The 22,897-nt window shown below is 43.1% G+C and overlaps 1 long non-coding RNA gene across 1 annotated transcript; it reads right to left on the bottom strand.

The window, feature by feature from the left end:
* Positions 1 to 8,137: 8,137 nt before the first annotated feature.
* On the bottom strand, positions 8,138 to 21,938 carry LOC146766653 (uncharacterized). Its single transcript, XR_014957401.1, has 2 exons — positions 16,370 to 21,938; positions 8,138 to 14,517 (listed from the first exon to the last, which is right to left on the bottom strand). It is a non-coding gene; the product is annotated as an uncharacterized LOC146766653 (long non-coding RNA).
* Between the last annotated feature and the right edge of the window lie 959 nt (positions 21,939 to 22,897).

Below are 22,897 nucleotides of genomic sequence, written 5' to 3'. Positions count from 1 at the left end.
TAAGACTTGAGAATTTTTTTTTACTTTTGCCTGTTTAAAGTGGGGTAGCTGAATGCCTGGTCTGGATTTTTGTTTGCAAAGCAGCCACAGCTCACACTGAGCACAGAGATAATTGTAAGTTCTCATCACTTCTGGAAAATGGGCCATTAAATAGGTCATTAAGTATAGCATTAGCTGCCTCATTTCAGCCACCCAAGCTGAAGAAATTGGGCTGTTGCAAGGCAAACAGAGGCTCAGATTGGTGCTGGCTGAAGGCTGGCTGGCCATGCTGTTGCCTCCTGCTGCATCACAAGAGCACAGGTGACTTGGGAGCCTTCAAACAGGTGCCATGAAGTCCACACTGGCATTTAATAAACTCCTTTCTCAGGAGAAACTAAACTTTGCCTGAAACCATGTCTTCAGAACACAGAGGAGATCCACAGCCCCACAGGACCTCTGAAAGTGGCAATCAGAGTTTTATGGTTTTAGATCATTGATTCATGACTAGTTCTGGTTGGAAGGTTGTTCAGACAGTGACTCCTGGTATCCTGCTGTGGAATGGGCTGACTTCTGTCCCTTTAGGAATCTGTCTGTCCACAGGAGAATGACCCTGTGAGCTACCCCATGTAAGTGGTCTCCTGTGAGCATGGGGTGGCCATACCAGCTCAGTCCAAAGATCCAGCTCTTCCAATGTGCTGTATCAACTAGTGGATCCATTTAAAAACATGTAGGAGCTTGGCAAAGACATCTGCATCTCCCAGATGCAACTATTTGCTGTCTAGGAAGGGTCAGAGCCAGAAGGAGTTTCTCTTCTTGAGCAGCTCTACACATTTCTATTTCAGGAAGTTTCTCTGTCCTCCTCCTTCTCCTACAGACCTATTGCATCCACACCATCCCCAGACAGGAACAAATGAATCTGAGAATTGAATTGCAGAGAACAGACATGAAGAACAGTTGGAAGCAGCAGGAGAAAGCAAGCCAGCTTTCCTCTGGCTCAATTCCTCCTTCATGCAGCTGTAAGGAAGCCTTTTCCCAACATGCTGGGTCTTTGCCACAGCTTTGGATTTGCTAAACCAAATTCGTGAAGAATCAGAACATACAGAAAAAATCATTAGTGAGGAACTCAGCATGAATGTGAGCAAAATCAGCCAACTGTGGGGCTATGGGATGACCCCACCCCAACCCGCACGTGTTCCATAAGTCCCGGAAACAAACGTGAAAGCTCAAATGGCATCATTGTGCTACAGTGAGCTCTCTTCTTTGAAACATTTAATGATAAATGTTTAAACAGCTGCCCTTGTAGGATTCAGGGAAGGAGAGCAGTAAGGCATTGTCTTGTATTAAAGCCACAACTGGACTTCAGCCAGAACTGAGGAATTTGTAGGTGACATGAGTACATTTTTCATGCATTTTGCTGAATCCCCTGCATGGTGTAACTTTCTCCGTGGGAGATTTAGCCAAACAGTCTGAAGAAAAGAAAGAAATGTGGACAAACCAGCTTCTGTGATTTATTGCCTCAAAGCCATTCAGTAGAGATTGTCGCAGCTGATCATAAACTACTTATTTCCTACTTCAGTGGAGGGGAAGGAGGTTACTGGATGCACATTTTGCCCAGATAAGATCTCTATTCTTTAATTTATCTCAAACACTTAGGACAAATGAATACTAGTGTTGATCTTATCTCATGCTAAATTTCTTGTTTATTTTTTTATTTATTTTCTCAGTCCTCTCGCCCTCCCCTATTTTTTCTCCCAACTTTCTTCAAGATGGGAATTTTTAGCATTAGCTTTATGTGTCACTGGAGTGTTGATAAAACACATAAATTAATAACTCTAGTAACCACAATGACTCATTTGGTGCAATCCCAGAGAATAGAACTACTTGAGGACTACTGACTATATTTTCCTTCTCAAATATTAATTGAGGTTACTGATCCATTGATTTAGACTGTTGTGAAGCCCTGAGTATGTGTCTGCTTTGGGATTTCAGTTCAGATCAGGAGCTCCCTGTAAAATTAGTTTGGTTTGCATTGTGGTGCCATCTTAAGGATGCTTGAATTACTGTCCCTTTGAAAGAAACTTGTCTGGAATATGTAGCTCCCTAATCCATTCCCAGCACCACTGGGAACCAGACTGTGAATGGCAAGAATTAAAAAAAGGCAAAAAATTAAACACCAAAGCCTCAAGCAATAAAACCATGAAATGCATTTACTGTGGATGTCAAGTCCTCAGCAAAAATCTTCCTGGTCCATGGCTCTGCTCCTCTTAGTTAATCCTATTTGCTAATGCAAATGTAGTCTTAGAAAATCCACAGGTGATCCTCAGCAAATTTGAAGGCTTCACATCTAAGCACTTCCAGTACAACCATAAAGTAAATGTGCAAAATTGAGTCCAGCTGTGTTGTGTGTTACCTGTCTGCCTGCAAGCTCTGTGAAATGCAACTTTTTCTGTTGTCACAGATGGGAATTGTTCAAAATATCAGTGTTCTTTTTAAAATTTCCATATAGATAAAATTCTTATTTCTACAATGTAGTAAATTGTTGGGTCTGGGAATCCCTCGTTGGAAAGGGAGCAAATCTGTGATTCTTCTGATGGACCCCTTTGTGCTATGAGACTTAAAGAGCAGCTCTGAATTGTATAAAATTCCACGCCAAAACATTTTCTACATCTCTAGAAACCTATTTATCATCAAGGTCTCCATCCTTTGGGGTGTGATCCCACTCACCCACAGCACCAGCATCCCAGTACTGATTGTTCTTCAGCCTTGGGGACAAAAACCCACTGATCATCACGCAGGTGCAAATCCCCACATCCCATCAGCTCCCACAGCCTTCCTTTCTGCTGCCCCTCCAGATGACTTTAATTAAATCTCTCATGCATTACAGCCTCCTCAGGTGCAGTAAGTGCAGCGTTACAGGGGCAGAGGGTGCAGCATGGGGGAGGCTGCACTGGTGGGAGTGGGGTTAAGTGCTCCTCACCGTTGCACTTGGATGTCCACCCCACTCTCTCACCTGAATGCACACTTTGGGGTTTTTTTGGTGACAAAGAAATGTAATCAACTCAACTGAGATGGATTCTTTTCAGAGGGGAGGAATGGAAAGCAAGTGAGATAGTCTGACACACACACACCTGGTCCTCACAAAGCTGCTGTACAGGCAGGTGGATGAGCAATGATTGTCAAGCAAGGTGTCCTGCTCCATCCAAGCTGAGTCAGAAGATGTGGAGGGCAAAAAGCAGAGGCTGCCTCTGCCACTTCACTGTTCCCAAGGATTAAACACCACCCAGAAGTGAGCTGCTGGATAATTTTGTTCAGCTATTGACAAGATCTCTGATCTTGCAGTGGCAGATTGGGAAAGGTTTATTTGTTTGTTCTGTGGGGCTTTCCATAAAACTACTGAAATCGAGATTTTTATCTTTCTCTCTCTAACAGACACTTGCACACAGGTGCTAACACAGTCACCTGCTGCTACCCACATTTAAGTAACAAGAGACAATCACTTTACCCACAATTTTCTTACCCATAAGCAATGCAGTTGCCATAAATAATTAGGAGGAGTTTCATGATGATGCTGTAAATCAGGGCCAGATTTGATGTCTAAATCTGCAATATGTTTTTTTATTATAAATATTTTGTAATTGGAAAAAGAAAGGATTATGTAAAACATCAACAGTCCTGCTTTTTGCCAAACACCCCTTTGGCTAAAAATTTGCTCTCTAATAAGATGTGTTACTTCTATAATCCAAGACACTTTAAACATTCTTTTTGCAGGTCTGTTAAGGAAATTATGAGATATTGAAATATAAAGGATTAACAACTCTGACAGAATTACAACCTATTGAATTTAATTTGTTCTATTTAATTTTTATCTCTATGAGGCCTCATACACTGAAATGCTGTGTCATCAGCACCCAAGATACTAATTTATGGGCATTTTTTAATGTGTTACACCCTCTTTGGTGTCATCTGCAGAGGGCAATGCATGTAACTGCAGTCGCCCTTTAGTAGATATCTGAATTTTGGGATCTATCCTTTTCCTGACCATCTTGGGAGAAGCCTTGCCCTCTTCTTGGCCACTGTTTTACCAGGCCTTTGTGGACACAGATTTAATGGAAAGAAAACTGATACAGAGAGAATTAATCAGCCAACTGTCCTTACAGACAAGAGATCTGCATGTGGAAAATTCTTACAAACACAGACTGTGAAACTCAATGTAGGGCTTTGGGATTTAAAGGCATATTTGAACTTAGCAAAAATAAGCGACTCAGTGAATCTGAATAGTCACAGCCTCTGTGTTTGCAGTTTATGTATCACTTCTGCAAACACAGAGGTTTATAATTGACTGAAAGGAGAAATACATCTTGCAACACCCACCAGCTCCTGCAACCTGGGTGATTTCCCACCTGAGCACCTCACTGGTCTATTTTTATCCTGCCAAGAGGTTACAGCACCTTGCTGGCCATGATTTCCTTTACCTAACAGGTGCTGGTCATACTTCATTTTGCAAATGAGGCATCTTGTGAACTATCACGAGAGTAAAGAATTACTAGAGCTGAGGGGGAGGAGGTGAAATGGAAACAAAAGGAAGGAGGGCAAAGAATGACTTTGCAGACAAATCCTCCACTATTGAATCTTTGTTGGCACAGAAAAAAACCCCCAAACATCAGAAAAGTCACGCTTCAGTTCTCTGCTGTTGCATTATCTTTTTTCTTTTCTTTTGCTACTTCAAAATACCTGCAAGTATGCTGCCCTCCTTGAAGCCAGCTCCTTGAAAATGAAGTGTACATTTCAAAGACTGTGTACAGTATAACTCTTTGTGTTTGGCTTGGAGAAATATTTGTTGGGTGGAAAGGAAAAAAGGAATTTAAGCAGTTGGTAGTAAGCGAATGTTCCTCCAATACCTGCTCAAAACACATGGAATCTAAGGACGTGTCTTGGCCATGCTGGGCAGAAGTTGCATCTTGTGATGCTAGAAGACAGTTGGAGCTCTTGACAGGGAGCTGCAAAAGAAACACCCCAGAAGCTGTGAGGCACACGTCCAGAGAGGGGTAGGTTCACACTTGTTAGGGTGGCAATGCCCATGTGGAGATGACAGCAAGGACTGGGGTCCCCAGCATCTGTCCCCAGCCCAGGGCAGGGTCCTGAGCTCCTGTGGCACATCTGTGCTGCTGCCAGGGCTGCCAGGAGCTGGTTTGAAGAGTGCTTCATCCACAGTGGAGCATCAGTGAAAATATCTCATCTTGTCTGGCATAAAGCCACTAGAGCAGCAATAATGGAGAAGTCTGGGACACTGTTAACTTCCCAATTGTTTTGCTCTCAGATAAAAGCAAAATATTCTTGGTCATTTCCCTGAAGTGGGGTCATAAAGAACACATCTTTAACATCAATGATGGCTAAAACTGGATGAGGTTGTTCCTGTGTTATGACAATCAATTCAGTCATATTAGGCACTGCTGCTGTCAAAGGTGCTGTATTGGCATTTAATTTCCTGTAATCCACAATTATTTGCCATTTCCCATTCAACTTTTTACTGGCCATACAGGAGAGTTATATGGGGAATGAGTGGGAACAACTGTTCCATCTTCCTTTAAGTCCAATATCACAGGGGAAATCCCTTCTCTGGCCCCCACAGGGGGATTTTACATGGGTTATCTTTGAAGGAGATAAAGTGCAGCTGGTGAAGTGATGAAAAATTCAAAGCAAAAGTTCACTGCCTGCCCTTATCATCAGTCCAAGACCTGCCCTTTAAGATGGGTAAGCCAAGCCTCTTTATTGTCTCCAAACTTCTTTGAGCCAGAAAAGTGCTGGAAAAATGTGTACAGATAGGGACCCAGAGCCCAGAGGGAAAAAGGAAGACTGCTTAAATACAGCTGCCAGTCTGTGTTCCAAGTTGCTCCAAAACACCCACTGAAGTCACCACTGGTGAAAGAATGAGAGGGTTTTTAATTCCAAACCTGACAATTTTATTGTAAATCTTCCTTTTTTTTTTTTTTTTTCCTTTTTCCCTTGGATGCACAAATAACCCCAAAACTTCTAAAAGAGGACTTCTGGTGAGCTGGCAGGAGAAATAATGATGAATTCACTCCCCACATGACATGGTCTACCTGCTCTACGTTCCCCAGGCAAAACAGGGAGGACAACTGATTTGGATCACCTTTTGTTTGCTGAGCATGTACAGATGAGATGATTAACTCAAATAAGTGGGCAGCACTGAACTTTCTTAGCATATATTTGTTCTGTCCTCATTTGTTTTTCTTTGGACTCAGGTGCCAAAGCATGTTGCCACAATGAATATACGAAGGCCTTGGAAAATTAGAATTAAATAAGTGTATTTTTTGTAAGTTGAGACATCACAGAAAAGGGAACTCTAAATCTAGTGTAAATAGCTATCAACATACTTCTGTTTGTTTTTCAGTCCAGTTGTCTAAGTGTGCTATACCTGCTGTTTTAAAATAATACTTGAGCTGAGCTGATGCTAGGCTGGATCTCTTTTCTGTCTGGGTTCCTCAGCAGCACGTACTCAGCCAGGGAGAACAGGGTGGGCACTTGGGTCTGGTGTCCAAAGCTTCCATTTGCCACCCACCCAGCACTTCATGGCTGGGCCAAGGGTGAAGAGCACCAGGATTTTGTGTCTTGCTTGGGCACTGAACAGAGCAACAGAGAAGCCTTGCCATGCTTTTGTGTTTTGTTTTGTTTTCCTTTTTTTTGGTTATTTTTAAATTTCCATTTTATTTTCCCTAATTCTCCGTGAGATAGCAATTCCCTGGCCATATTTTGCTTAATAAATTTGGAGTTGCTTACGCCAGGACTTGAATTCTCTCATCTAAATTCAGAGAAGCTGGAAGACTTTTCCTAAGCTTATTTGAAGTCTCAAGTTCATGTAACCACCTAAAGGAAGCTCAATTTTATGCATGCAGAAGAGGTACCTCAATACTTGAAATAATTTCCAGGGAATGATAATTTCTCACAGATTGTTTGACCTTTGTCATCAAACAGTCAAAAACTTATTCAGTTTTTGACTGATTTTGGCCTGAAGCTGTCCCACAGCAGAACTGAATATTCCAGGACAAGTCACTATTTCAGCATATTTTGAATTCCAGACTAAAAACAAATGTGGCTTCCCTTGAAAGAAGTAAAAAAATCAATTATTATTTAATTTTGAAAGACAATTTGGAAATAAAAAATTTAAATGTGTAATGTAAAAGTTCTTCAGTGGTTTAGAAAAACACCATTCTATTTTTGGCTTTTATACACTGCTTTTCCATTTAGATGAAAATGATATTTTGGTTGACAAGTAGCTCAGTTAAAACCTTCCCTCTGGCTGTCTGACTGTCTTCGTGCTCCCCTCCTGTACAAAACATGCCCAGTAGAAGGCACAGGAACATCAAAAGCATCATCTGGAACTGTCCAGGCAGAGCCTGTATCCTGGGTGCATGGCTGGAAAGTTGCAGCTCCTGGAATCAAAGTGCTCCTTTCTTTGACACCTGTTACAAAGGATTTCCAGTTAACACAGCAGTACAGCAGCTTTCCTGCCCAGGGACCTCTGAAGTGAAATATTCCTTGTTTTCTCCCATGGGAAATAGTGGAAAATATGGCCAAAGAAATAAAAAAAGCCTAGGTCAAATCTAATTAAAACTACATTTTCCATCACAGGAACAATCAGGCTGGGAAATCAGTGTTATTTGACATCATTGTGGCCAAGAATACCACAAGATACATGGAAAGTCTTGCACTTGAGATGAATGTGCATCTGTCTCTTCCTGGACACACACAACATATCTCCTGAAGTATCCTAATTCATTCTAAGAGATTTGCACATAATATTAAGGCTCCTGCCACCCTGTTTGTGCCACAAAGATATTTAACCCTAATCTGCACTAAAGATCTAAGTTCCTGTTGAAGTCTAGGAGCCCAGGCAGGCTGAAGGACCCTCCTGCAGTCCTGCTATGGAATGTGCATTATTCCAGCTCAGTTACTTGGCTGGAGTGCTGCAGCTCTGAACAGAGGTCTGCAGAGGTCTGCTGAGCCAGCCTTGATGCTCTTGGAGATGGAAATGTGCAAGCAAAAAAGCTGCCGCCCTAGAGACTCATTTTTGGGAGGAGGGGGCCCAGGCTGCCCATACAGGCATCATGTGCATAAGGCAGCAGGTTCCAGTGGAGGCAGGATACCTGAGACCTGCCAGAGATTGTAGGAGCATGTCCAATTTGCAAGTCTCAAAGCCATTGGGAAGCTGTGAGTCAGTGGAGGGATCCGATAAGTTCTTTGTTAGAGGCTTGTTCCAGTGCTAATTAATCACATTCAATAACAATTCAATTAGTGCCATGAGTTAAAAATTACCAAGCTAGCTGCACATACTGAGATGGACACATTCAGGGCTGAGACAGAAATAGTCTGGCAGAAATGAGAGGCATTGAATAAGGCAATGATCTCCTGGGACATTTCTGGAAATTGTTCATGACTATTTGCCATGTCCTCATTCTCCAAATGCTTCTGGTATTGCTTTCCTTCCCTGACTTGGGCTTTCCACGGCAGATCTCCCTCACATTTTCTCTTGCTAATGGACAAGAGTGGAGATTTCTGGTGTGAGTGGGTGCTGTGGTTAGAGGGCAGACTGGAACTTCTCTTAGAAACACAGTCTATTCTGCTAAGAGCTCTCTGTACATTAAACAAAATGAAAAAGCCCTGAGAAGATTAATACAGACCAAACAACAAGCAAAAGGAAAACAATTGAATAGGATACATCTTCCTGAGAACCAATGCTCCCAGCAGTTCAGCTGCCAGCCCTCAGGCTGCTGGACACCACACTCATATCTACCAAGAGAAATACACTGAACATCACCTTTGACTTTGAAATACACCATCCCTTCGACTTCCCCTATCAGCCATTTCTTCATGTATTAATTTCTTTTAGTTTCATGTATTTAATCTCTTATAGTTTTTAGAGCTCTTGGATTGTGTTCACTGCTTATATTGAATCAAATACAACAGGGTTCTAGCTTGGATATTTTGGCTGGTAAAAAAGGAGGTGAAGTGAAAGTCATTCCACACTTAAAAGTTACTGATGATAGTATGCTGAAAATGCAGACAAACTTCTATCAGGAGGAAACAAGAAATAACAGAATAAAAATACTCAGTGATTCTTTTATTAAAATAAAATCTGAACAATAGAAATCATCTTTGGCAAGTTAGGTCCATAATTCGCCCTGCATCTTTGAGGTGAAATGCCTTTGGTTCTTTTGTTAGGCATTTCTTCTTCTATTTTCCAGTTTGAAGTTCTTTGGGGGTGTTCCACTGGAGGAAAAGGGAGTACAATCAGAATATAATGGAAATCTGAATTGTTATGTACACACACACACTGATATCTGAGCCAGCACAGCAGCAAGGTGTCATTGCTGTCTCCATATGCACTGAGCTGGTACAGCTCCTACAGCCCCTGCAAGCACACCTGCAGAGCAGATCCCCAAAAGCTGAGAGTGTTGTTGAATATTTCTTCTTGTCTTGTTCAGTCAGTTTTCCTTTATTCTGGCCTGGCAGTGCTGTCATGAAGATTCTTCCCTCAGGTTGCAACGTTTCTTTTAATTTCAAGCATTAAGAGTACTTTTTGTTTCAAACCAAACTTGTCTTGCCTTTAGCTGAATATCTAACTGTTGTGTAGACAGACAGGCCTTTATACCCAGTGTATCTCCATTTGGCACTTCCTCAGCAAGTCAGAATATTTACCTCTAATATCATTTTGGATAGAAAAGCACAAACAAATTCCTGTTGCAGTCAGTCAGAACAATATATACCATTTTGGACAAATGATTTGGAAAAAGAATTACTGAGAGCTGTGTTCCCATATGTCATCAACTGAGATACAGCTGGGGCAGTGCTGGTGATGGGGCTGATGCACAACATGGTTGTAGCTAATGAAATGGCAACTCTGAAGAGGGAGCAGTGGCAAAAACAAACCTCTAATTCAGCAGCCAGATGAGTAGTGGGAATGATTTTTTCAGCACACACTGCCTCTGTGTCTGGCCAAGACAATAGGTGCTGATGTGCTGCTGCATGATGATTCAAAGTCCACTCCAATAACAGGAAAAGAGCTTTCTATTAATTTATTTGAGCTTTCCATTGTCTTAGAGGCAAATGTTTATGGCTCAAGCCACAGCTTCAGAAGGTTCTTGCTAGGATAGATTAAAATGGATGGGCACTAAGGAAGCAGGAGACTGCAGAAACCCCCCAGGATCCCAGAGTAATTCCATCTCTTCTCTTCTAGTGCTCAGTGGCACTGCTGACAAAAGTGCCATCACAGCCCATAAGCTGCTCTTCTACACACGTGCTGGGGCCCTGATTGCACCAACAGCTCTTCATTGTCCTGATCAGCCTCACCTCCACCCACAGCCCTTGCTCATCAGCCCAGGGATCCTATTTAGGCTCAGACTGGGCCACTGAGCTCTGCTTTGAGCTATGCTGTAGGAATGGTGTGGTCTGTGTTTTGGCCATGCACTTTCCTTTCCATGAATCCCGCTGAACCAGACTCCAGTGCACACAGTGACTTCTGTCCGGGCCCTGGATGTGCCTTGCTGCTTGGCTCCACCTGAGTCTGACCTGTGGTTTGACTTCAAACCTGCTTCATCACCATGGACTCTCCAGCACTCTGAATTCTCAGCTGAGCCTGCCTTGCTTGGGTGCTGTGGATGGGCTCCTGGCTGGTGAGACCCACTGCTGCCAGTCAGACCTTGCAAATGTGCTGGGCACCTTGAATGCAGAAGATTTCAATGCAGTAGTTAAATTTTCTAAATCAATTGGTATTGCCATGGAATTGTCCAGGCAGTTTTCAGTGTGGTTAAATGCATCAGAGATCTGCCTTTACTTTGAGGGTTTCCTCTCTATTCTGACAAAAGGGGAGTAAGGAATATACTGCTCCTGCACCCCATGCAGACCTTGCTTTGGAGCAGGAGGAGTTGCAGCAGCCTGTTTTCAGCCTCTGCCTCCTCTGCACACTCCTTAGCTGGGTGTGGTGCAGGAATTTGGCCCTTGACAGGACCCTGCAGTTGCTGAAGCCAGCCTTGGCACAGAGAGTGTCAGGTCTGTGACCCTTGCAGATGTCAGTAGTAGATGAATAGGCATGACCAAGACCCCATAGTATGCCAAGTTTGTAAACTCTCTTTGTCAAGGGTTATCTTTTCAGTGCCTATGGAGCACCTACCTTTGTGTGGTTTTGGTCATGATTCCAGGTGCTGCTCAAATGTAAATACTCACTGGAGTAATATCCAAGCTCCGGCTGCTTTTGTTTTGCTTTTCATAAGCTCACATACCAGAGAGGGCTGGAATTCAGGATTTACCAATAATAGACCCTGCTCTAAAGGGGATGCTGTTGTCACTGGCAGTGTGTAAAGGTGGGTGAGGTATGTTAGCAGATAGACATGGTTACTCTTGGGAATACATAACTAGGATTGCTTCTTTGAATGCCTTGGGAAATGTTTAACTGTCCTGCTTGTTGAAAATACTTGAACTTACATAATCCATTAGGCTGAAATGATCTCTGAGATCATCAAGTCCAGCCTTTGATCAAACACCATCATGTCAACTGGATCATGGCACTGAGTGCCACATCCAGTCTTTCCTTAAACACCTCCAGGGATGGTGATTCCACCACCTTGCTGGGCAGCCCATCCCAATTTTTAATCACCATTTTTGTGAAGAAATTCCTCCTAATGTTCAACCTGAACTTTCCCTGGTGCAGCCTGAGACTACATCCTCTCGTCCTGTCATTGGCTGCCTGTTAGAAGAGCCTGACCTCCACCTGGCTGCACCTTCCTTCCAGGGAGTTGTAGAGAAAGTCTCCTCTGAGCCTCCTTTTCTCCAGGCTGAACACCCCACAGTCACTCCTCATAGCTCCAGACCCTTCCCCAGCTCCCTTGCCCTTCTCTGGACTCGCTCCAGCCCCTCAATGTCCTTCCTGAATTGAAGGGCTCAGAACTGGACACAGATCTCAGGGCGTGGCCTCACCTGTGCTGAGTGCAGGGGACATGTTGTCCAAGTCCCTAGTTCTTGAAAGAGCTGTGGGGTTTGAAAAACTAGTTTTTGTTTCAAAATCTATTTTGTCATGTGATTTAAACGAGTTATTTCAAGGGGGAAAATTCGTTCAAATCAACCTATTGTGTTTTGAAACAAAACCAGAGCCCTTGCTGTGCAAACAATGGGGGCTGCATTGCCAGAATCTCCCTTGCCTCAGCTGCAACAGACCATGCACTTTATGCTGCTCGACTGGAATCCAAACTGTCGTGTCTGAGTGCTCAGGACAAGCTGGTTAAAGTGGTCTGAGATCAGAGAACAAGGCTGAGGGCTGTTGTCCTCCAGGGAGAGGGATGAATCCTGGGGTTCAGGGTGTCCTGCTGGCTTTGGTAACTGGTAACATGTGGGGTCAAGCACTCTTCAGTGTGCTCCTTCAGGCAGGGCTTGCACAGCCATCCCAGGTGATGCCAGTCTTTAATTCAGCACCAAACAGACTAATATCAATCTGTCATATTTGACAGAGTTGCTTTGTGAGGGAGCTCATTTTTCATGAACTGCTGCTTTATCTCTCTCGTCCTTTCCCCATTTTCTTCTGTTTCATCTTCCTCTGACTTATGTTTTATTTTTCACCCTGGCCAGCCTGCCTAATCTTTATTTTTTTTGCTTGAAAATGTTTTACTCTCTGAAAGCTGAAATTGTGGAGCATATGGGCACTTAATGGAGGCCACCTGTGCATCCAGGGACTCTACACAGTCCATGAATTGTCTGCTTGACAACCTCAGTATAAAATATTCTGCAACCAAAACAGCAGATATGAGTCAGGCTGCTGCCAAGACATGGTGGAAACCCTAAATTGTTGTGATTCCTTTCTGTCCTGTAAATGTTTATTTGCATAAATTCAGAGAAGCCTCCTGGATTGCCTCAAAGCTGCAGCTGTTTCATTTAATTAATCTCAACCGTCTCAACTGGATTTTGCTGCAATTTTGCCAGCACCCACTGCAGGCACAGCTGTAGGGCACAGCAATTTGTTTCCATATGTTTTTCACACAGCATCTGTAGTAGCACCCAATGGTGCAAAATGTTGCTAGTGGGACAGATCCAAACATTTTAGATCTACTTATTAGGTGCTTGGAGTTTGGTCCTACAGCATTATTTTGCACACAATTTATGCTGTGGAGCTTAAAGCTGCAAATACAATGGAAGCAGCAGATAGTCATAATTATGGTGTTAATAAGTGGTGTTTCATAAGTGGTCTCCTGGCACGATGTCCTGTGTAGGCTGTTATGCAAGCCATTTCTCCTTTATTAATTGTTGCTAATTATGTTTTCACTGTGAATGATCCATTAACTAGCTGAGCTAGTTGGCAGAGTTGAACAAGAAAAAAGTATTACATTTGCTCAGAGAATAAGTGGAAGAAAACATAACTCTTGGTTGGGTCTCTCACTGCTACTTGCTCTCCTTAAATATGTTCCTTATCACTGTTTATTGCCTTCCAGGCCTCACAGGCTGTACAGCTTGTAAAAGGAGCATTCAGGTGATATCATCTGTTCCCTTTTTCTACTGCAAGTGATTCAAGGTCTAAATTTTTTATTCAAAGCAACTCAGCTTTTGCTGTGTGTGAAAGCATATAATAATGATGGCCAAGATGTGATTTGAATGCTTTAACAAGTAATAATGGCATCAATCATCCACTTGGAAGGTAAAGTTGCTTGCAAACAAATCTGGATACCTTTCCTGGAGGTACTCATGAAGGAACTGCTTCAGGCTTCTCTTACAACAAGAATTTATTTCATGGAGCTTGGCTACAATTACTTATCCAGAAAAGCAGTGGCACTAGTGGGTAAAAACTTCAATTGAAGACTGATGTCTGTATAAACATATACAAGAGACAGGCCTAATCTGATTTGGTTTCAACATCCTAATAGTATTCTAAAATAGTTACTGAGTAAAGCAGACTCTATAAACAAATACAACTATATGTTTAGATAATCCCCATCTTTTTCTAGGAACAGTTTAAATAATTGAGAGGGAACCCAAAGGGAATATGGATTTATGAACATGTTTTTTTGTAAAGCAAGAATATACAGCATATTGTCCTCAAATACAAGGCTCAGAGAACAAATGGGTCTTTGAAAATATGTCATGGTAAAAGACCATGAGGAAAAGATCAGAGTGTTAACAAAGCCATTACAAACAAGTGGTGAAAAGAAACTGCCTGCATTTCAGTTTAGCAACACAACTGGGAAAAGAGCAGCCAGGCTGAGACTATTAAAGACTGTCAGCACTGTCACAGTAGCACAGGATTTGGAAAATCTTCATGAGCTCCTTGAGCAACCCTCTCGCTGCCAGCATGTGCTGATGCTCCATGGGAAGGACTTGAACTATCTACAGAGAGCACAGGGAAAAAGGGCAGTGTGAAGAATGTCTGGGAAAGCAAGAGCAGAATTCCAGTGCTGTGCTGCTCTGGAGAAGAATTACAGAGCCTCCCAGTGCACCTGGAGCAGCTCTGGCACTGTACCTCTCCTTGACTCAGGCGTATTTCTGCAAGAGGAGTAGGGAACTTGGTTATTGCAAATACCTACTGCTACAATGCTTGTGGGTTTATTGCTTTATCCTGCTACATTGTATTCCCTTTGATTAACCTTATTTACTTTGCTCTTTTCTTGTTATTCTATCTTAAATTTAAAGCCTCTAATTTGTTTAATTAAAGGCAGCAGAGGTTAGGGATTGGTCCAAAATGGTCAAAATTCTTACAGATCCAAGAGGTGTGTAATGTGTAAATATACAGCTGCTTCTCCATTGGGGTGTCACTCATGGCCACAGGGCAGGTGCTCCCCTACAAGGGTGAAGGAAAGCAGAGGGCATCCAGATCTCTGCTTTGTCCTCCCCTCTGCAGGGAGAGCTGGACAAAACCTCTGTGCACTGACTCTTGTGGAAATCTGGAGGAATCATTGTGAGTATTTTAAATGGCCTTTAGGTGAAGCAGCTTGGGATGATGTATTCAAGATGGGAAAATACTGGGAAAGGTGATTATGAGCAATGCTCTTCCACAATGATGCAGAGAAAACTGTTCTCTGCTAAGACTAGGAGTCTTTCACTTGTGCAGGTGACTACAAAGCAGGAAGAACTAAGGACAGGGAGAGTCACTTCCCATCCAGTTGTCAGATCAGTTTAGCAGTGATCAATCTCCTCCACATCATCTCCTAGCTGTGTCTATTTGGTGTATAAACATAAACTTGCAGGCTGACTGGAACTGTAACTCTGAATAGTGGGCCAATAGGTGCACAATCAGACTACTGCAAGATGCGTGGTGCATTTGTGCCAAGCCTAATTTGGCCTCTGGATCAGAAATAAGTGGTCTGTTATTGCAAGTATTGTTCATTGAATATAGATGTACTAGTCTAGCTCCCAAGATTACAGTTTGCTCAAGGACACTGGTTTGGAAGAGATTAGGTTAACTAAAGAGTGATTTTTAAAGGGTATTTTTCCTTTAAGCATGATGAGGGTGTAGAAATTATTGATAACCATTTTAATGTAACTAGAGTCTGAGAAAGAACATGGTGGATAAATGCCATTTCAGATAAAGGTTTCAGTGAGATTTGCTTTCAAATACTTTCAAATGTATAATTTTTCACAGATTCACTTCTTGAGCAGCTGCTCCAGCTGGATGGTGAATCCCAGATAGCTGCTTTCATACCCTGCCTGTACAGTAGCACATACTGCAGCCAAACCTGGGTTGCACTTGTGCAACTGGTGCATTGCATCTTGCACATCTGTGCTCTACACTGCAGCTTGTTTTAGTAAGAGAATACACTACACTGCTCTGGCCAGAAGATGGCAATGAGAAATGAGGTTTTACACTTGATTTTTTTTTAAATTGAGTATTGTACTGTGATGCTTCAAGCTGATCACAGTTTATATGTCAAATCCTTCCAAGCAGATTTTTTTTTTTTTAATAATTAAAAATCCCCAGATTCACCTCTACACAGATGAAGCCACCAGTGGGCTGTGTCTGAGCACATCCAGCAGGAGAGAACAGGGGTGCAAGTTTGAAATCAATTGTCCCTTAATTGATCTTTCATATCTGTTTTCCATGGACTGAACAGTGGTTGTAAAGCCCAAAAACCATTTAGCATCAGTGTTTTAAGGACTTTGGGAAGACCAGATGGTTGAAGATTCACTTGAGCACTGGGGCCCAGGGTAGCTCCTGCCCTGGAGCTTCAGCTGAGAGGTTTTTAACAGTGCAGGGGAGATTTGTTAGAATGTGTTGATTTCTAAAGCAGGAATATAGTTTTAACACAAGGTTCACTGCCAGAGATTCCTCAGCACTGGTGAAAATGAAGCTGTGTAGTTGCCCTTCAGGAGCTAGAGGCTCAGAAGAATTATTACTCACCTGTTCCAGGGACACGAGGGTTTTGTTCCTGGTGTGGCAGCTCTGGCTCCATCATGAGATCTATCCCCCAGAGCAATTTGTGCTGCATTTCTTCTTGTTTTACTCTCACCTCTAGAAAGACCTTGGTTCTTCATACATGATAAGACATTCATGGAACTCTTCAAAAGATGATGTTTGCTATTAAACTTTTGCTATTATTTTTGTCATGCTGACTCCTAATACCCATCAGAAATGAGAGAGTGGAGTTGGCAGAGGCAAACTCACAGTGGCTGAAGAGAAAATAGTATTTCCATGATTGACTGCAAAGCTGAGTACCCAAAAGCAGAGGGGTTTTACTAGTGGGGAATAACTTAGAACCAAGCAGTTCTTCTGACTTGAGTGAATGATCAGTTATTTCAAACTTCCCCCTCAAAGAGAAACAAAGATAGCAAAGTGTTTGCAAACTTTGCACAGTTCCCTTTGCTGATCCCCAGAAAGTGAGATGTGTTTCCAGGAGGAAGATGGACAGCAGGAGAATACTGAAGAGATCAGACTAGAGGAGAAGTAAAACCATCAGAGGTTAGTGTAAAGAGCCAGGCTGACAGCTTGCCTTATTGCCTGATCCATGTTGATTCCCTCAGGTGATCTCTTCAGATAGGAGCTCATACCCTACCATTTCACAGTCCTGACGAGGTGTTTTTAGCTACACAAACTGACTGTAGCTCCTGGACCTGCTATTCTGCATCTCCTTTTTGGGCCAGGACAGCATTCAAGGCTCTCTCTGTAGAAGAAGGGAGCTTAACTGTGGTGTGTGTCGTGCACCCTGATGGCAACCTAAGTGCAAGTGATTAATTTTAGCTTCCTTGTTTGCTCTCAATTCAGCAGTTACAATGAAGACTCTCCAGTGTCCTCTGCTGTTCTTTAACAACTCAACCAGACCTAGTGTCAACAAGGAAGCAGCAAATCAAGGGCTGCTGGCGTAAATGATCCAGGACAGCACAATTAATGCACACGCCTCCACAGGTGGCCCATGCCCATTCTGTTTGCCTTTCCTTGGTTTGGCATTAACCTGGCACAGCCATCCTCCTCCTGTGTGGGCTGATGATCACAACCCTATCATTTTATGGGACTGGAAGTATCTGAGTGTACCATTTTCTCTGCTTGTTATCATTTGCCAGGGCTGAGAATCAGATTTCTTTAAGGACAGTCTGAAGAGCTTATGTCCCTAGTGGGAAAACTTTGGGTAAATAGTCCAAATTGGTTGGTTTGTTTCCTGGGACACCTTCTGACACCCTAATTCTTGCTTGAGGAGGGTTGATTGCAGTGGTACATGGTAGGATGCAACATGACTGTGTTCATTCTCCTGTGTCACTTCATGCTGAATTGTGATTTTTGGAATTGCTCTGTCCCTCAGTGATTGCTCAGTGCTGTGATTACAGGAGCAGATCTGTGGAGCCAACACAGTCAGTGTTTGTGTGAAGGCTCAGCCAGCAGGATGATGGATGTGAGGCAGAGGCTGAATCTTTGCTGTGATACAGGGCTGTCTGTCAGAGGCAAGGATGTCCATCCATCCTCTCTTGCCAGGCACCTCGGACTCGGTGGGGCTGTGGGGATAACAGCTGGAGATGAAGGTACAATCAGGAGCTGCGTGTTTCAGGGTCTGTGCTCCAGTTTGCCCTTCTGGGCAGACAAGGCTTGTCCCTGATCTTTGACCCTGGCACATTTTAGCTGTGGGCTGTGTGGTGCTGGGCTCTTCTCTCCTACCTGATGTAAGACTATAGTGAAGAGGCAAATCTGACCAGGAAATTTCTCTCTTCTCTAAGGAGAAGTGAGCAAAACTAGAGACTAGCGCAAAATGCTGCAAATATAGGTTAATTAATAGAAAAAAATACCACAGAAAGGTAAAATACTATCATTTTTGTCTTTGCATTTTCCCATTTTTCCCCACTTTTTATCTGTTTTTCTCTAGTTTCTGTTTCTTTACTGCTTATATGCCTCATTCCAGGCTTTCACATGCTGATGTATTTTGGTAGGAGGTGTAGAGACTCCACTGGACTGACATGAGTTCCAGTCCAGCAGGGTACTTGCTGAGAAGTCTGCTGGAAGTTGAGTCTGCAAAAGTGAGTCTCAGCTATGCATAGAAAACCACCATGGGTGGACACTTGCTTCATTTTTTTTTTTTTTTTTGACAGAAGAGAGGTGCCAAGCAATCAAAACCTGTTTACACCATGGCAAGTAATAAATCAAGGCTCTGATATTTTAAGCAGTGGGTTGTATAACATTCATAAAGGAAGAATAGGAGTTCTACCAGCCATGCTGGTTATTCATCATCTTCTCCATCAGTTCAGCCAGTCTCAGATATTCAGGTTGTTTCTTCCTTCTTTTTACTTCTTAGTAAGCATTACTTTATTTTCTAGGGAGCATAGAAATAAGAATAGAGAATGAACATAATGATGACAAATGGTTGTTTTGGCCTTCTCTGGGAAGACTGTGATAACCTTGGTCTGGTCTTTGTGTGTTCCTTCTGCCTTGCCATATGAGTTCACTGAGGTGGCCCTAGACTGGCAGACCTCCAAACTGGCAAGTGTCTGACATTGTTCAGTGGGAACTCTCTGTGCAGACTCAGGCACGCCCCTCTCCTTGGCATCAGAGGAAAGAAAACAAAAGACCTTGGTTCCAAGTTTGTTGGCTTTATCAGCACACATGGTTGCCTCCTCCATCTTCCAAACGCGGTTTCAACCCCAAGACCAGACCATTGGTAGGTACTATCTGGCAAGTCCCTCCTTACTTGCAAGCCATAGACAGTTGGCTTCCTTGGAGCTGATGAGTAATGCTTCCCTGCTGCAGGCTGGTCATGAGCATGGAGAAACAGCTGAACTTCCATAAATCACTAATTATTGTCTCTTTGTCCACCTTCTTGCTCAGCTTAAGCAGAGTTTTTGTGCAAAACTGATTATTCCAGGGCCTTTGTCTATGGGCAGTTTGATCTTCCAGATGAGAGAGGATGTAATGGATACTACTGATTTTGAGAAGAGTTCCAGTTCAGGCATAAAATGAACAGCAAATGTTCTATTTCAAAGCCTTTGACACAAAAATCCTTAATTTTCCTTGTTCAGTTATCTTTTTTTCCAAAAAGAAAACAAAGTATATAATGACAGAATCACCTGTTTTCAGCTTAGCTTTAGGGAGAAACTGTCAATCTGTAATGGTAAAAATTGTTATCAGATTTCTCAGGTTGCTACAAGGGATGAGTTACAGTGGAATTGCAGAATAATACATTTGGAGGAGGGGCTTGCATCCATAGTTAGCTAGTGCCTTTTAGAAACTATTTGAGAGGCTTCCAATTCAGTCTTTTCCCCATATTGAACCTACTGGTTGGGTGACCAACTGGGAAGTATTAAGTTGAATGTGAGCATGTGGTGCCTCTGATCTGTGTTAATGGGGAATAGCAAGAGACAAACTATTATTCCACTCACATTAAACATTAAACATGAAAGAGTTGCATTAAAGTGCCCTAGGAGAAAGGAATTACTTGTGTCTTTTTGATCAGTGGTGGTTCTTCCAGATTTGACACTGGCATGTGTGGGACTTGGTGCACCCAACTATATTTTTGAACAGCAGCAGGAGTTAAATAATTCTTTCAAAAGGGAATGAACACCCAGCTGGGGTTAATGCAGAAACATCAACAAATGACTTTGTGCTTTGAGATGCCTGGGGAATAGCTGCATTTTCTGGATTCTGCTTCCAAATGCATTTGGACAAAGGTAGAAAATGTGAAGATAAAAGCAGAAATCTATAGTCCTATTTTATAGGGAGAAATGGAAAGTGGTGGGTCATGCTCCAGCTAAGGCTGGCTGGTCTAAAGCAGGTGAGTGCTGACTGATTTTCACTTGCACATAAATAGTACATGAAGAGATGGCTGATCAGATGTGGATTTAGAATCACTGAAATATTGAAAATCTGAAGGTAGAAAGAGACAGAGGTTTTCAGCTCAACATTTCAGCTCAAAGGGGTAAGTTCCAAGTTGAACTGGGTTGCTCAGGGGCTTGTCCAGCCACCTGCTGACTATGTCCAAGGATGGATGCACATGAACTAACTAAATCCTTGCTTTTATTGTGAGGAATTTTGTTTTTATGTAGAAATGTATGTGTCCTTAGTTGTCTCTGGGCAGCATAAAGAGAATGGGGAGACAAAGGCCAGCATAAATGTTTCTGAGGGTTTCCTGAAAGGGACTTGAAACTCTTCAGGAAAGAAAAGAACAATAAGTAAATGTTGATGCTTAGGAGATGAGTTTCAGATTCGGGGCAAATAAGAATCAAAAGGAAAGATGTCCTTCCCTTGTATCTAAATAAAAAAAGAGCTTAGAAACCAAGAAAATTAAACTGAAATAATCAAATCAAATCACCATTCCATGCTGTTTTTTCTCCATGAGCATTACTTAGCTCCTTGCTTCCCGGTCTCCTGGTTTCCTGTTGCCTTAGAGTCAGAGAAGAGAGGTCCTAGGGAAGCACTTGAATTCCATTCTCCACTTCAGGGCCTGCCAAGGAAGGCAATGGGCTTCCAGCTGCCCTGGACAAGGCTGGTTTGCTGACCCCGTGGGCTAGTGGCCAGTACATTTTCTTTGTTTGTTGTAGCCTCCATTGGGATGCAAAGAGAGTGCCAGCCATGGATTTCATTAATTCCACCATCAGTAGGTCTGAATTCATTGCCATTAATACAATGCCTTTTTTCTATGTGCTGTGCCAGGGGTATTTTTTTTTTTTGACACCATGTGTGACCTCCTGTTATTTCTCAACAAATGTTGGCAGGCACAGCACAGCTGGCAGAGCAAAGCAGCACAGTGTGTCACAAACTGCTGAGTGCATCCATGCTGAAATGAACAGCCAATTCCAGAGTGCGCTGAAAATTAAATCAATAAGAAAGAAAAACATGCCACTATTGCTCCCCTTTACTCCAGCCTTGACTGCTGTCTCCCATTGCATGTTAATTCTTCTGACTGGGACTCAGGCAGTAGCCAGAAGAAGGTTATTACAGAGTTTTAGAGTTGTACTTTTTATATCTCTTCTATAATTCTAAGACTTTCCCAGACTTTTGTAAAACAGGCGTTTCTAAACTGCTCACAAGCAACTTAGCAATTAATTCCTTTCTCTGAGCTGATGCTCAGACTCTGCTTTTTGTGTTCAGATACTATATTACAAATAATAATTGTAGTGAATGTTCATTGTTTCCAACAGTGGATAACCCACTTTTCCCATCTTCCCTTCTTTGGGGCTCTGTGCCTCCCCTCTGCTGCTGTGGCAGAGGAGAGCAGGGTGAGGTGGTCACAGGCAGCCTGGGCTTTGCTGGTGACAGCAGTAGCTGCCATGGCTTAAACTGCTCAGTGCAGGACAGAGGAGTGGGTAGTGTTACAGAACATGACTCTTGGGGATGCTGGGTCTGCTTCTTCGTTAATAAATCATGTGTTCCACGTGTTAAGGAGTGGCTGTGCCATCCCAGGAACTTGCCCTGTGCCAGCCATCCACAGCCTGCCCCAGCCTCTCTCTTGCCTCTCTGCCCAGCTCCCCCTCTGCTCAAGGCACTCAGGAGGGCTCAGACCCTGCTGCCAGCCCAGGGCTCAGGCTGCTGGGGCTCACCCAACCCCAAAGCCCTTCAGTTCAGGGTGGTTCATGGATTCAGCCCTGTCCCTCAGGGTGGGTAACACACAAAACATGTCTGGGCTCCTGTCTTATGACAGGGTTTTATGGAGTAGTTTTATTTTATTATGGTGCATTTAATTTGACCTGTTTTAGGATGACCATGGTGGGAGGCAAGTGTTGGTGGGGCAGGTTTCTGCTGGGACACCCTCTGTCAGAGCCATGTGTACAATTTTTTGTGCTCACTATGGCACGCTGGACTGGAGAGCAGGGGGATATGTTCCCTGCCAACAGGCCTCTTGAGATGGCAAGGCAAAAAGAAATAGCATCAATACAACTATCTTGCAAGCCTGGTTCTTCAGTGGATTGTCATTTTTTTGGCACCAAGGAGAGCATTTTAAGCTGATGAGAAAATGCAATAGACCGATTTACTTGGATGCTTTCAATGTTTCATTGACTTTAGCCAGGGGAGCACAAAGGGAGGGTAGAGAAAACCAAAATATAATGCTGCACAGGGCTCGTTTGTATGCACTGGGGCTTGCAGGCACTCATTGAACTTGTACCTGCCTGTGGGCCAAGTGGAAAAAGAGGGCAGGCAGAGGGAAGTTTTGCTCTTGCTGATAAAAAACCACTGTCATCATCCCCAGGTGAGGCCGTACAGCTTGGAGAAGTTGAGAAAAGTATGTATAGCTTATACCTGCTGTCTCTGCAGTCACTGTCTTGCAGAATTTCTGATTGCTGTTGGAGTTCTGGCTCACCCTCCTCTTCCTCCCCTTGGGGATGGGTCTGTGGAGCTGGGCCCACAGATGGGCACTGATGGGATGAGGTGTCCTGCGAGCAAGAAGATGAACCTTAAGACTAAACTGATAAAAATAAACCCATTTCTTATCTTTTCATAAGCAAATAGTACTTTTCT

The sequence above is a fragment of the Lonchura striata genome, chromosome 9 (genome assembly GCF_050655825.1).
Source record: "Lonchura striata isolate lonStrDom1 chromosome 9, ASM5065582v1, whole genome shotgun sequence".
Lineage (NCBI taxonomy): Eukaryota > Metazoa > Chordata > Aves > Passeriformes > Estrildidae > Lonchura > Lonchura striata.
This window is presented reverse-complemented; position numbering and strand designations above follow the sequence as displayed.